The sequence below is a fragment of the Topomyia yanbarensis genome, chromosome 2, assembly GCF_030247195.1.
Source record: "Topomyia yanbarensis strain Yona2022 chromosome 2, ASM3024719v1, whole genome shotgun sequence".
Lineage (NCBI taxonomy): Eukaryota > Metazoa > Arthropoda > Insecta > Diptera > Culicidae > Topomyia > Topomyia yanbarensis.
This window is the reverse complement of record NC_080671.1, coordinates 286,513,066-286,528,555: the sequence shown is the minus strand read 5'-3', so window position 1 is coordinate 286,528,555 and position 15,490 is coordinate 286,513,066. Positions and strand designations below refer to the sequence as shown.

General features: G+C 49.3%; 1 protein-coding gene across 5 annotated transcripts in view; it reads right to left on the bottom strand.

Annotated features, from left to right (window-relative positions):
- Positions 1-15,490, bottom strand: part of LOC131683228 (3-phosphoinositide-dependent protein kinase 1) — a 615,616-nt gene that overhangs the window by 517,319 nt on the left and 82,807 nt on the right. The window lies entirely within an intron of this gene.

Sequence of the window (15,490 nt, the reverse complement as noted above, 5' to 3'; positions counted from 1 at the left end):
AATGGAAGTGAGTGTCAAAATGAGAGTGTATGGACGGATTGGGAATGGGAGAGAGCTTGGTGAGAGGGAAAGAATGAGAATAACGGGATGAATGGAAAAACGATTCATCAGAAAAAGTAGGCTATGGAATATAATTTCTTTCTTTCGGAAAATAATTTGTCGGCGTACGGACGTGATTTGTAAAACCGGTCATAAATTTTGAAAAATAAAATGGCTGACCAGCCGAAAAAGAAAAATCACGACAATGGCGCAGTGAAAACTCCCGAAACGTAAGTATAGAACATTTGAGATATTGCCAAAACTGAAAAGGTTTAAATTTTATGTGCGAAAGGTCACATGAAAAAACCACTACATTGCTTGCGACAGGTCGAGCAAATGATATAAAATATATTATATAAGTCATTTGGTTTCCAACCAATGAGGTTATAGATTTATGTGCAATAGGTCACATAGCAAAAACCACTGTATAGCTTGCGACAGGTCAAGCTGTATATAAGATCCAATAGTTATCGCTTGCGACAGGTCAAGCTATTTAAATTTGTTTTAAAATCGTTTATTCCTTCATTGAGTGCGACGGATTTGTTTGCTTGCGATAGGTCAAGCGAGCTAAAAAAAGAGGTAATTAAATTATATATAAATGTATATGCAGCCCTTGGTGCGATAGGTCACTTAAAGGTTCAATGTCGAATAGATTCAATAGAGCAAGGTTCGAATGATAAAATATTGGGAAGGCTTTAGTGTTCAGAAAACTTTTGTGCCACTGGTCAGACAGTTGTTAGACTTGATTGATAATTATTCATACATGTTATTAAAAGTTTTCGTATGTAATTTGGATAATGAGCGTATGCATTGTTGCACTTATTCCAGGAATGAGGATGCTAACGGATCAGGAACGACCGCGCAAAAAAAATCGAAAGTCTGTTAAATTGGAGAATTTGACCAAGAAACTACAAGCAGAGAAAGCAGAAATGATGGAGCAGCTTAAGCAACTGCAAGCCGAAATCGCAGATATGAAAACCGTTAGAAAGGCGAACCCAACCGCTATCGAAACAACCGAGAAAGATGACGTAGAAGATCGTAGTTTTGCATTTGAGATATTGCCGAGCGCGTCAAGCACTCGCCATGCAAGATCTGTTAATTTGGAGGAGTCTCGTTTCTTATCTTCAGTGCACCAGTTGTCTATATCATCAATTGTGATTCCAGAATGTAAACCGATAGAAGGGGATAACGAAATACACCGGCGTACATTTGAAATGTGGAGGGACTTACTTATAGATTGCATGGCTTTAGCTGGAATTGAAGACGAGGTGACAAAATTCATTGTCTTCAAAGTTAAGGTAGGTCCTCGATTGCTTACAATTTTCAAAAATGTAAAGTCTGATACTGAGGCTCCTGACGCAATCACCAGTCCTTTCTCGAATGCACTCCACCGACTCAAACTATATTTTGGATCCGGGTCGGACATTATGTTCCAAAGGCGTAAACTGGCTTTAATGGAACAAAGACCAGAAGAATCAGATCTGGGTTTTATAACTAGAGTTGGGGAAACAGCACAACTTTGTGATTTCGACAAAGAAAAACAATTCGAGGAAGTCATCAAGACGATTGCCGAACATGCTAAATGCAAAGAAGTGAGAGTAACAGCTCTTAAAATGGTCAGCCAGAATGGAACATTTACAGATCTTGTTGACAAAATTCGAGAAATTCAGGCAATCCGTATGAACGAAGAGTTTTTCGCCGCTAAGCATGGACAACGTGAATCAACAGGTAAAACGGCAATGCTAGCTCCGGTTAGGGCTGAACCACCCAAGCAATGGACACAACGACAGAACCTTACGCAAAGAACCGCCAATCGATATCGTCCGTACACACAGAACAACCCACGTAGCAACCAACGTTTTGGCCAAGCAGGATGGCATTTGAACAATCGGGATTCATCCAGAAGAAACACTGATGAACGAAACGAGCACCGTTGGGCTGATAGGTGTTGGAGGTGCTACAGCTTTTTTCATTTGCCATCAGAATGCGGAGCTGCATACCTTGTTTGCCGAAAATGCGGTCAGTTAGGACCAGAGTTAAAAATAATCGAAGTTTTTTTTTGACGGCTGAAAATGAACCTGTTGCGACTCGCGGTGAATAGAAAAAATATTCATTCAACTATCCATCTTATTCATTCAGTTGAATATCGTGCAATATATTCATTACACTAATTAACTAGGAAAATGTTTTCAAATGCCAATAAAGCATATGAAACAACAATCATCATCGCTTTCATTGTGCCAGGGCCTACTTTGAAGCGTTTGATTCGTTGCTGAACGGTCGCTTCGTGTAATAATCGGAGACGAATGAAAATATGCGTGGATGAATGGGTGGTTTGTTCGTTTGACGTTTCAGCTGCGTCACTGAATATTGAAAATGAATGCGCCTGAATATGATCAATTTTCATTCAATGAATTTGAATATTTTTAACTCTGGTTAGGACACATCCAGAGAGCTTGTCGCCAATCATCTGCTAGCAATCTGAAGCGAGAGGCAACATCGGAGATTTCTGAAATCGAAGCAAAACTTTCCAAAAGCGAAGCGGTTGATGAGAAGGAAGCAGATCTGAAATCAGTGGAACAAGTGAGTGATTAATTCGCAAATTTACCTTTCCCTTAAATGGCATATTCACATGCCTTAATTCAGATTTTTCCTTATCAGTGTTTTTGTAAATTGTAAATCAGTTACTCAGAATATCAATTATAATATATGAATAAATAAATGGCAAATTATAACTGTTTGTTAAAAATTAAAAAAGCCCCAGGTGTAATTTACGCAAAAAAAGGAAAAAAAAGCGAAGACAGCGATAACTATTACATTTCAAACTCTTGGTTAATTCTATTAATAGGTAAATGCGACCGAAACACAAAACGACTGGAAGAGTGATCGATACGTAATAGCAACAATCGCAGCTAATATGGAAGGTTCTATAAAAGCATCAGTAGCTGGCATGGAATGCGATTTCCTCGCCGACTCCGGTGCTGAAGTGAACACTTTTGTCGAAAGATTCTACTGGATATTAAAAAATGATGACAGATACAACAGCGGACTACATAATATTCGAGAAGAGACCTCCTACAAACGATAGTTTTACAGACTGGGAGTTGCGGGTTGCAAGGAGGTGAACATTTCGATCCTCTTCGATGCAATAATCGAGTTCACTAGCGTGAAGCAAAATATCAGCAAGGAGCTGAAACAGAGCCTGCTGGTGCTCCGGAAAGCTGTTCGTGTCGCAAGACAGGAACAGCAGGCTTACGCCAAGAGGGTGGAATGTCGGGAGAAATCCGTCAGAGGAACCCAGACAGCGGCCTCCAAGATGGAGGGAAGAGAGAAGGCCGACATAGGTACACAGACAGGGGCCTTCCCCTTCCCCTTCTATGGAGCAGCCATGTCGCTCGGAGCGACGACTGAGTTCTCCTCGAAGGGCAAGGGCAAGCGCAAGACGGCGTCGAACGCAAAGCGCCCTAGGAAGTCACCAGGCGAGGGTGCAAAAACCGACACCACACGGCGTGTAACCGTCACGGCCAAACGCCGTTTGGTCGAGGTAAACCGGGGCGAGAATGACCCCGCCGGGCAGAGAGAAGGTACCTGCAACCGGGGCAGGGGACGCAAACCCCTGGACGCTGGTCACCAAGAAAAAGCCGACACCGCATGCACCGCGGCCCGCGAAGAAGGCCAAGGACAGAGGCGAGGCCTTGCGGCTAAAAACCGACGTCCTAAAAACGATGGGGACGGCCGAAAGCCTCTCGGCCTTTGGGCAAGATGTGCGTAGCGTGAGACGCACCAATGCAGGCGAAATGCTTTTGGTGCTGAAGCGAGGCGCACAATCTAGTGCGGTGTACAAGGCCTTGGCCCAAGAGTTGCTTGGTGAAGGCGCCTAGGTCAGGTCGTTAGGGGCGGAAATAACTCTCCAGTGTAAGCATCTGGACGAGTTCACGACCGCAGACGATGTCGTCGCAGCCGTCAAGGAGCAATGCGACGTAACAATAGAGCGGGCATCTGTGCGCTTGAGAGGGGGACCCTCCGGCACCCAAATAGCCTACCTCAGGCTACTGAAGGCAGATGCCAAAAACGTTACCGTGAAAGGTAAACTGAAGATCGGCTGGTCGGTATGCCCAGTAATCATACCCCAGCCGCCTTCACTGGATAGGTGCTATCGGTGCCTTGAGTCCGGCCATAAATCTTACGAATGTAAGGGCACAGACAGCAGCAAACTATGTCGTCGCTGCGGCGAGGAGGGGAATAAGGAGCGGGGCTGCACTAAGGCGCATAAATGCCTTATCTACACCGCTAAGAAACAAGCCCGTAATCATGCTATGGGCGGACCTTCGTGTCCCTTCGGTGAGGAAAATAAGAAGAAGCCGTGAACATTACACAGCTAAATCTTAACCATTTTGCTGCAGCCCAACAGCTGTTGTGCCAGTCGGTCTCGGAGTCGAGGACAGATGTCGCCCTCCTATCAGACCCGTACAACATCCCTGCCGGCAACGGCAATTGGGTGTCGGACGGGCCTGGGATGGTGGCAATCTATACAACGGGACGGTTCCCGGTTCAAGAGGTAATAGCCAGATGATGATGATGATGAACCAGATGATCGATAGGCTCTCGTCAGACCTAACTCCACTAACTCCGCTAGCGAATGACGGATCTCAATAGTAGCATGTCTGTAATAATATACGTACCTGGAACTATTGAGAAGCAGAGCTACAGGTCCAAAGCCCTGGTAAAGGAGGATGGTTGTGATGATTTGGGCCGCGATCACCACGTAAAGCAAGATAGGTCATAACCCCAATTCCAAGGCGTGAAGCGACCCGTGCCGAGGGATGAGTGATCGAGGGGGTGAAAAAGATGCTCGATCGTTAACGGAGCCTGTGGGGTACCTGGGCAACCCCCACAGTAACCGTCCCTTACCACGTTACTACGAAGCTCTGGCGTGGCGGACATTTATTCTCGCGCAACTCGTGGGTATTAACATGGAGATGAACAAAAACAATAAACAAATGGAGGTGCTAAACCCCTTCGCTAGAGGTGGTTTGGTGAGTTCTCCCCCCCCCCGTGGGGAGAGTAGTGGAGCGACGAGATGCAGCATCTGATAGCACCAGTTACCCCCCAGCAGTGGTAGAAAATAGCTCTACCAACGAACTGGACGGGCCACTATCCGCGATGCGCAAAGTGGTGGAGCAGCTCGATTCAATAATCGAGTTCACTAGCGCAAAGCAAAATATAAGCAAGGAGCTGAAGTAGAGCCTCCTGGTGCTCCGGAAAGCTGTTCGTGTCGCAAGACAGGAACAGCAGGCTTACGCCAAGAGGGTGGAATGTCGGGAGAAGTCCGACAGAGAAACCCAGACAATGGCCTCCAAGAGGAAGGGAAGAGAGAAGGTCGACATAGGTACCCAGACAGTGGGCTTCACCTTCTATGGAGCAGCCATGTCGCTCGAAGCGGCGACCGAGTTCCCCTCGAAGGGCAAAGCCAAGGGCAATCGCAAAACGGCGTCGAACGCGTAGCGCCCTTGGAAGTCGCCAGGCGAGGGTGCAAAAACCGACACCACACGGCGTGTAATCGTTAAGGCCAAACGCCGTTTGGTCGAGGTAAGCGAGGGCGAGAGTGCCTCGCTGGGCAGAGCGATGGTACCAGCAACCCGGCGCAACCGGGGCAGGGGGGCGTAAACCCCTGGACGCTGGTCACCAAGAAGAAGCCGGCACCGACACCGGAGGTACCGCGGCCCGAGAAGAAGGCCAAGGACAGAGGCGAAGCCTTGTGGTTAAAAACCGACAAGGACAAATACGCCGACGTCCTAAAGTCGATGAAGGCGGCCGAAAGCCTCTCGGACCTTGGGCAAGATGTGCGTAGCGTGAGACGCACCAACACAGGAGAAATGCTTCTGGTGCTGAAGCGAGGCGCACAATCGAGTGCGGTGTACAAGGCCTTGGCCCAAGAGGTCCTTGGTGAAGGCGCCCAGGTCAGGTCGCTAGGGGCGGAAATGACTCTCCTGTACAAGCATCTGGACGAGTTCACGACCGCAGAAGATGTCGTCGCAGCCGTCAATGCGACGTGACAATAGAGCGGGCCCCTGTGCGCTTTAGAGGGGGACCCTCTGGCACCCAAGTAGCCTACCTCAGGCTACTGAAGGCGGATGCCAAAAAGGTAACCGAGAAAGATAAGCTGAAGATCGGCTAGTCGGTATGCCCAATTAGCATACCCCAGCCGCCTTCAGGGGATAGGTGCTATCGGTGCCTTGAGTCCGGCCACAAATCCTACGAGTGCAAGGGCATAGACAGGAGCAAACTATGTCGTCGCTGCGGCGAGGAGGGGAATAAGGAGCGGGGTTAAGGCGCACAAGTGCCTTATCTGCACCGCTAAGAAGGAAGCCCATAAACATGCTATGGGCGGACCTTCGTGTCCCTTCGATGAGGCAAATAAGAAGAAGCCGTGAACGTCACACAGCTAAATCTTAACCATTGTGCAGCAGCCCAACAGCTGCTGTGGCGGTCGGTCTCGGAGTCGAGGACAGATGTCGCCCTCCTATCAGACCTGTACAACATCCCTGCCGGCAACGGCAATTGGGTGTCGGACGGGTCTGGAATGATGGCAATCTATACAACGGGACGGTTCCCGGTTCAAGAGGTAATACACTCCTCCGCCGAGGGTGTTGCGATTGCCAAGATCAATGGCGTGTTCTATTGCAGCTGCTACGCTTCACCAAGGTGGCCCATAGAACAGTTCAACCTGATGATCGACAGGCTCTCGTCAGACCTAGTGGGCCGGAAACCGGTAGTCATAGAGGGAGACTTTAACGCTTAAGCAGTGGAGTGGGGCAGCCGCTGTACAAATAGCAGGGGCCAAGCACTAATGGAGGCGCTAGCGAAACTCGATACTGTGCTAGCTAATAATGGCTCCGCTAGTACATTCCGTAGAAACGGGGTGGAGGCGTGGATTGACGTAACATTTGCCAGCCCGAGTCTGGCTCCAGGCATGGAATGGAGGGTAAACGAAGGCTACACCCATAGCGATCATTTAGCAATCCGCTTTAGGATCAACTCTGGTGTGCAGCATCCGAGGGCGGGAGATCCCTGTCAGGTACGCGGGTGGAAGTCCAATCACTTCGACAGCGAAGCTTTCACCGCGGCACTGGGACTGGAGGCCAGCACCGACAGTCTAAGCGGAGATGCGCTGGTAGCTGTTCTATCACGCGCGTGCGACGCCACTATGCCGAGAAAAACCCTGCCAGGAAACGGCAGATGCCCGGTATACTGGTGGAGTGCCGAGATTGCAGCTCTACGATCAGCCTGCCTCAGAGCTAGACGTAGGATGCAAAGAGCTCGCACCGAGGATGCAAGAGAGAACCGCCGTGAAGTGTTTCGAGCTGCGAAATTGGCCCTTAACAAGGTGAGGTGATCACCTAGCAATACGCTTTAGGATTAACTATGGTGTGCAGCATCCGAGGGCGGGTAATCCCTGTCAAATACGCGGGTTGAAGTCCATTCACTTCGACAGCGAAGTTTTCACCGCGGCCCTGGGACTGGAGGCCAACACCGACAGTCTAAGCGGGGATGCACTGGTAGCTGTCCTATCACGCGCATGCGACGCCACTGTGCCGAAGAAAACCCTGCCAAGAAATAGCAGACGTTCGGTATATTGGTGGAGTGCAGAAATTGCAGCCCTACGATCAGCTTGCCTGCAAGCTAGATGTAGGATGCAGCGAGCCCGCACCGAGGAGGTAAGAGCGGACCACCGTGAAGTGTTTCGAGCTGCGAAATCGGCCCTCAACAAAGCCATCAAGAGCAGCAAGAGAGCGTGTTTTGACAATTTGCGCGAGGATGCCAACGTGAATCCGTGGGGCGATGCCTACAGGATGCCTACGTGATGGCAAAGATTAAAGGGGGCTCCTCACCACCCGAACGGTCGCCAGAACGGTTGGCGAGAATTATCGAAGTACTCTTATCGTCTCGAGCCATAAGTTCCTGGCCCACTGCGCGGCAAGGCTCGTTGGGTACAGAATGAAGAGCTACAAGCAGTCGCTAATTCTCTAGCAGCGAACAAAGCTCCTGGACGGGCCACTATCCGCGATGCGTAAAGTGGTGGAGCAGCTCGATACTATAATCGAGTTCACTAACACGACGCAAAATATCAGCAAGGAGCTGAAACAGAGCCTGCTGTGCTACGGAAAGCTGTTCGTGTCGCAAGACAGGAACAGCAGGCTTACGCCAAGAGGGTGGAGTGTGGAGAAAAGTCCGACAGAGAAACCCAGACAGTGGCTTCCAAGAGGGAGGGAAGGGAGAAGGCCGACAAAGGTACCCAGACAGGGGCCTTCCCCTTCCCCTTCTATGGAGCAGCCAAGTCGCTCGAAGCGGCGGCTGAGTTTCCCTCGAAGGGCAAGGGCAAGCGCAAGACTACGTCGAACGCGAAGCGCCCTAGGAAGTCACCAGGCGAGGGTGCAAAAACCAACACCACACGGCGTGTAACCGTTAAGGCCAAACGCCGTTTGGTCGAAGTAAGCGGGGACGAAAATGACCCCGCTGAGCAGAGAGAAGGTACCAGCAACTCGGCGCAACCAGGGCAGGGGGGCGTAAACCCATGGACGCTGGTCACCAAGAAAAAGCCGACACCGGATGCACCGCGACCCGCGACGAAGGCCAAGGACAGAGGCGAGGCCTTGTTGTTAAAGACCGACAAGCAGCATCCAAGGGCGGGAGATCCCTGTCAGGTACGCGGGTGGAAGTCCAATCACTTCGACAGCGAAGCTTTCACCGCGGCACTGGGACTGGAGGCCAACACCGACAGTCTAAGCGGGGATGCGCTGGTAGCCGTTCTACAACGCGCGTGCGACGCCACTATGCCGAGAACATACCCTGCCAAGAAACGGCAGATGCCCGGTATACTGGTGGAGTGCCGAGATTGCAGCTCTACGATCAGCCTGCCTCAGAGCTAGACGTAGGATGCAAAGATCTCGCACCGAGGATGCAAGAGAGAACCGCCGTGAAGTGTTAATTGGCCCTAACAAGGCTATTAAAAGCAGCAAGAGAGCGCGTTTCGACAACCTGTGTGAGAGTGCCAACGCGAATCCGTGGGGTGACGCCTACCGGATTGTGATGGCCAAGACCAAAGGGGGCTCCTCACCCCCAGAACGGTCTCCGGACCGGTTGGCGACGATTATCGAACTACTCTTCCCGTCTCGAGCCACAAGCCCCTGGCCACCTGCACTACGAGACAGTGCGGGCACGGCCGAAATGGTGGCTCCGGTGACGAATGAAGAACTACTCGCAGTGACTAATTCCCTAGCAATGAACATAGCTCCAGGGCCGGATGGAGTTCCAAACAGCGCTCTCAAGGCAGCGATCATAGCGAACCCGAACATGTTCAGGCTAGCTATGCAGAGATACCTTGACGAGTGCCGTTTTCCCGATAGATGGAAAAGGCAGAAATTGGTGTTGTTGCCGAACCCCGGGAAGCCGAAGGGAGACCCATCGGCGTACAGACCAATCTGTCTGATCGACACGACTGGCAAATTGCTTGAGAGGATCATCCTCAACAGGCTAACCCCGTACGCAGAAGGTACGGACGGCCTGTCAAGCAACCAGTTTGGCTTTCGGAAGGGTAAGTCCACAGTGGACGCAACTCAGTGACAAAGACTGCCGAGATAGCGATCCAACGAAAAAGGCGAGGCATTCGATACTGTGCGTTAGTGACACTTGACGTGAAGAACGCATTCAACAGCGCAAGCTGGGATGCCATCGCGCTCTCGTTACACCGGTTTAGCCTACCGGTGGGTCTGTACCGGATCCTGGAAAGCTACTTCCAGGACCGCTTACTGCTATACGAGACCGATGCCGGTCAGAAAAGGGTTCCGATTACCGCAGGAGTCCAGGGATCGATCCTAGGCCCGGTGCTATGGAACCTCATGTATGACGGGGTTCTGAGACTGAAGTTCCCTTCTTGGGTCAGGTCGTCGGCTGTGCCGACGACGTAACTTTGGAGGTCTACGGGCAGTCAATCCCTGAGGTAGAACTAACCGCAGAACACGCGATCAACACGGTGGAGGAATGGATGAGCGCGAAAGGCCTGGAGCTCGCTCATCATAAGACGGAGGTAGTTATCGTCAACAACCGCAAGTCGGCACAACATGCAGTTATCCATGTGGGAGAAGTCGTGATCACCTCACAGCGGAGTCTGAAGTCTCTCGGAGTCATTATAGACGACAAGCTGACCTTCGGCAGCCACGTCGACTATACATGTAAGAGAGCGTCGACTGCTCTTGCGGCACTATCGAGGATGATGTCTAACAGTTCAAAGGTGTGCGCCAGTAGACGTAGGTTACTGGCAGGCGTTGCCGTATCTATCTACAGGTACGGCGGCCCGTCATGGTCAAGAGCACTGAGGGTAACCAGTTACCTACACAAAAACTGGAGAGCACCTACCGCGTGATGTGCCTCAGAGTGATATCTGCCTACCGCACAATATCACACGATGCATCCTGCGTGATAGCGAGCATGATGCCAGTCGGGCTGGTCATTCGGGAAGATGAGGAGTGCTTCAAGCTACGTGGAAATAGAGGAGCCCGCGAGCGCACCAGGATGACCTCGGTCGCCAGATGGCAGTGTGAGTGGGATAACTCCTCGAAAGGTAGGTGGTCCCACCGGCTGATACCTAGCATATCAAGCTGGGTGGGAAGACCCCATGGGGAAGTTCACTTCCATCTGACACAATTCCTGTTAGGCCATGGCTGTTTCCGACAGTACCTCCATAGGTTCGGGCACGCGGAGGTCCCAGCCTGCCCTGACTGCCCAGGTGTAGACGAAACTGCCGAACACATATTGTTCGTATGTCCTCGTTTCGACGTCGAAAGAAGAGCAATGCTTGACTTCTGTGGCTGGGACACAACCCCTGATACCCTTATTCAACGGATGTGTCAAGCGGTGAAGTGGAACGCAGTCTCGACTGCAACCACCCAGATTGCCTGTAGGCTACAGGAAATTTGGCGCACCGAGCAACAGACGACGGGCACGACTAACTAGTGATTGGTTAGTTGGAGCGAAAAAGGCCGAGCGCAGAAAAATGAGTGAATGGTCTGTTCATGCTGAGGCAGGTATGGCGCAGCGACTGGCAACCGCGCAAGGGGTAAACCCAGCCACCCCGAAGCAAGGCAGAAGAGCGAGTGTATAGGCGTATATGTGGATGCCAAGATGGGAGGGTCGTAGCGTAGTATGTTGGGACTTAGCTATCGATGCCTCGTGGCGTGGCAGAGGAGTGAAAGGGGGAGCATCCAAGTCAGTCTCACACGGTATGTTAAGGGTGACCACAAAAGTCAGCCTCACATGATATGGTAGAGGTGAGCACAAAAGTCAGCCTCACAAGGTATGAAAACGGTGGGCACCCAAGTAAGCCTCGCATGGTATGTCAGAAGTGGGGCCTAAGAAAAATGTCCCACATGTGATGCCAGGGGGAGCGACAGGAGTATAATAGAGTGGTACGATCGAGAGTGAACCAGGTGATAGGGTGAGCATCCAAGTCAGCCTCACATGGTATGTTAGAGGCAAGCACAAAAGTAAGCCTAACAAGGAATGAAAAAGGTCAGCACACAAGTCAGCCTCGCAAGGAACGAAAAAGGTGAGCACAAAAGTCAGCCTCATGTGGAGTGTTAGAGTGAATCAAGGTGCGATAGAGAGAGCACCCAAGTAAATCTCATACAGGACGTATGAACGCGTAAGCGAGAATGAATGAGTACATCAAGTACAGCCATCCCCCCAGAAGTAATACCGAGAGGTAGTCCCTGGGGGGAACGATGGCGGAGCCCAATGGAGTTTAGTCGGTATTAATGGCAGCGTCACCATTCGAGCCCGATACACCCCCAGTACACCCCGTGTGGTAGCTTGGCACCTACTAATAGCACGTGTACTGGGTTAGTACGTAAACGAATTCTCCATTGTAAAAAAAGAAAGGCTAACTCCGTACGCAGAAGGTACGGATGGCCTGTCAAGTAATCAGTTCGGTTTTCGAAAGGGCAAGTCCACGGTGAATGCTATCAACTCAATGGTAAAGACTGCCGAGATAGCAATCCAACGGAAAAGGCGATGTATTCGATATTGTGCGTTAGTGACACTTGATGTGAAGAACGCATTCAACATTGGAAGCTGGCATGCCATCGCGTTTTCGTTACACAAGCTTGGTCTGCCGGTGAACCTGTACCGGATCTTGGAAAGCTATTTCCAGAACCGTATACTATTATACGAGACCGATGTCGGTCAGAGAAGTGTTCCTATTACCGCAGGAGTCCCGTAAGGTTCAATTCTGGGCCCGGTACTATGGAATCTTATGTACGACGAGGTTCTGAGACTAAAGTTCCCTCCTGGTGTGAAAATCGTCGGCTTCGCCGATGATATCACCCTGTCGGTCTACGGGGAGTCAATCCCCGAGGTAGAACTAACGGCGGCACACGCGATTAGCATGGTGGCGGAATGGATAAGCGCGAGAGGCCTAGAATTCGCCCACTACAAGACGGAGGTGGTTATTATTAATAACCGTAAGTCGGTACAACAAGCGGTTATCCAAGCGGGAGAAGTCGGGGCCATCATAGACGACAAGCTGACCTTCGGCAGCCATGTCGACTATGCGTGCAAGAAGGCTTCGATGGCTGTTGCGGCATTATCGAGGATGATGTCCAACAGCTCTAAGGTGTGTGCCAGTAAAGGGCGAACACGAAATTATTGCGACACATTCAACAGGGCATAACTTTTTTACCATTGCACACAAATTTTGCACACTTTCTCATTGATGTGTATTGTTTACATGCTGTCAAACTCGAAGTCGTGTTTTTCGATTCAACAAAAATGGAGGTGAACCAACGCGAGTCGAGAGAACAGATTCTTTCCAAACACCTGGAATTTCCTGAACTATCGCACCGGCAGTTGGGAAAAATGTTGAACATTCACCATTCAACCGTCTCCAGAGTGTTGAAGCGGTTCCAGGAGCGGTTGACGTTGGACCAAGGCAAAGGAGCTGGAAGAAAACCGGGACCGGAGAAAAAAAAGACGGAGGGAAAGGTGAAGCGGATGATTAAAGCAAATCCCAACATCTCAAGCCGTTTTTCAAGGAGTTTTTCACCGGCAAGAGCAAGTTCTATGTGGACGACAAATTTAAGAAGCAGAATATGTCGAAGTTCGCCTCCAAATATCTCATTTGGCAGGCCATCTGCTCTTGCGGACTAAGGAGTGAGCCTTTCGTGACAAAGCGCACGGTAAATGGCGAGATCTACAAATCTGAGTGCCTCGAGAAGCGCCTTTTGCCGTTCTTGCAGCAGCACGACGAAGCTCCGCTATTTTGGCCAGATTTGGCATCATGCCACTATTCTAAAAGTGTCCTGGAGTTGTATGAGGCCAATTCTGTCCATTTTGTTCCAAAGGACATGAATCTGCCAAACTATTCGGAGCTGCGCCCGGTGGAGCAGTACTGGGCAATGATGAAGCGGGAACTTCGGAAGAGCAAGAAGAAGTCAAAGACGAGAAGGACATGTTAAGAAAATGGTAAAAAAAACTGAGAAACTGGTACCGGATGACACTGTAAAGACTTTGATAGAGGGCATCAAACGAAAATGCGTTCAATTTTACACTCAAGGCTCCATCGATTAACTTTTCTTTTGATTTTTGAAGTAAATATATATATATATATATATATATATATATATATATATATATATATATATATATATATATATATATATATATATATTATATATATATATATATATATATATATATATATATATATATATATATATATATATATATATATATATATATATATATATATATATATATATATATATATATATATATATATATATATATATATATATATATATATATATACATATATATATATATATATATATATATATATATATATATATATATATATATATATATATATATATATATATATATATATATATATATATATATATATATATATATATATATATATATATATATATATATATATATATATATATATATATATATATATATATATATATAAAACTAGCCTTTGATTTTAAACATTATAAGAAAATTGCCATGACATTTTCGGTGTCGCAATAATTTCGTGTTCGCTCTTTAGACGTAGGTTACTGGCAGGTGTCGCCGTACCTACGGCGTACGGTGCGGTGGACCGTCCTGGGTGAGGGCACTGGAAGTAACCAGTTACCGTCGCAAATTGGAGAGCACCTACCGCTTGATGTGTCTGCCTACCGCACGGTATCACACGATGCATCCTGCGTGATAGCGGGTATGATGCCAGTCGAGCTGGTCATCAGGGAAGACGAGGAATGTTGAAAATTGAATTGCGTGGCAATAGGGGAATCCGCGAGCGTGCCTGGGTGACCTCGGTCGCCAGATGGCAGCGCGAATGGGATAACTCCTCGAGAGGTAGGTGGACCCACCGGCTGATACCTAACACATCGAGCTGGTGGGAAGACCCCATGTGGAAGTTCACTTCCATCTGACACAATTCCTGTCAGGCCATGGCTGTTTCCGACAGTACCTCCACAGGTTTGGGCACGCGGAGGCCACAGTCTGCCCAGGTGTTGACGAAACTACGGAGCACATACTATTCGTATGTCCCCGTTTCGACGTCGAAAGAGGAGCTATGCTAGACGTCTGCGGCTGGGACACAACCCCTGATACCTTTTTTTACAATGGAGAAGACTGTTTACGTACTAACCCAGTAAACGTGCTATTGGTAGGTGTCCAAGCTACCACACGGGGTGTACTGGGGCGAGTCGGGCTCGAATGGTGACGCTGCCATTAATACCGACTAAACTCCATTGGGCTCCGCCATCGTTCCCCCCAGGAACTACCTCTCGGTATTACTTCTGGGGGGATGGCTGTACCTGATGTGCTCATTCACTCTCGCTCACGCGTTCATACGTCCTGTATGAGGCTTACTTGGGTGCTCTCTATATCGCACCTTGATTCACTCTAACACTCCACATGAGGCTGACTTTTGTGCTCACCTTTTTTGTTCCTTGCGAGGCTGACTTGTGTGCTCACCTTACTCATTCCTTGCTCGGCTTACTTTTGTGCTCGCCTCTCCCATACCATGTGAGGCTGACTTGGATGCTCGCCCTATCACCTGGTTCACTCTCGATCGTGCCACTCTATTATACCCCTGTCACTCCCCCTGGCATCCCATGTGGGACATTTTTCTTAGGCCCCACTTCTGACATACCATGCGAGGCTGACTTGTGTGCTCACCTTTTTCATTCCTTGCTAGGCTTACTTTTGTGCTAGCCTCTACCATACCATGTGAGGCTGACTATTGTGCTCGCCCTTAACATACCTTGTGAGACTGACTTGGATGCTTACGCTTTCACTCCTCTGCCACGCCACGAGGCATCGATAGCTAAGTCCCAACCTACTACGCTACGACCCTCCCATCTTGGCATGAGGCAGTCAA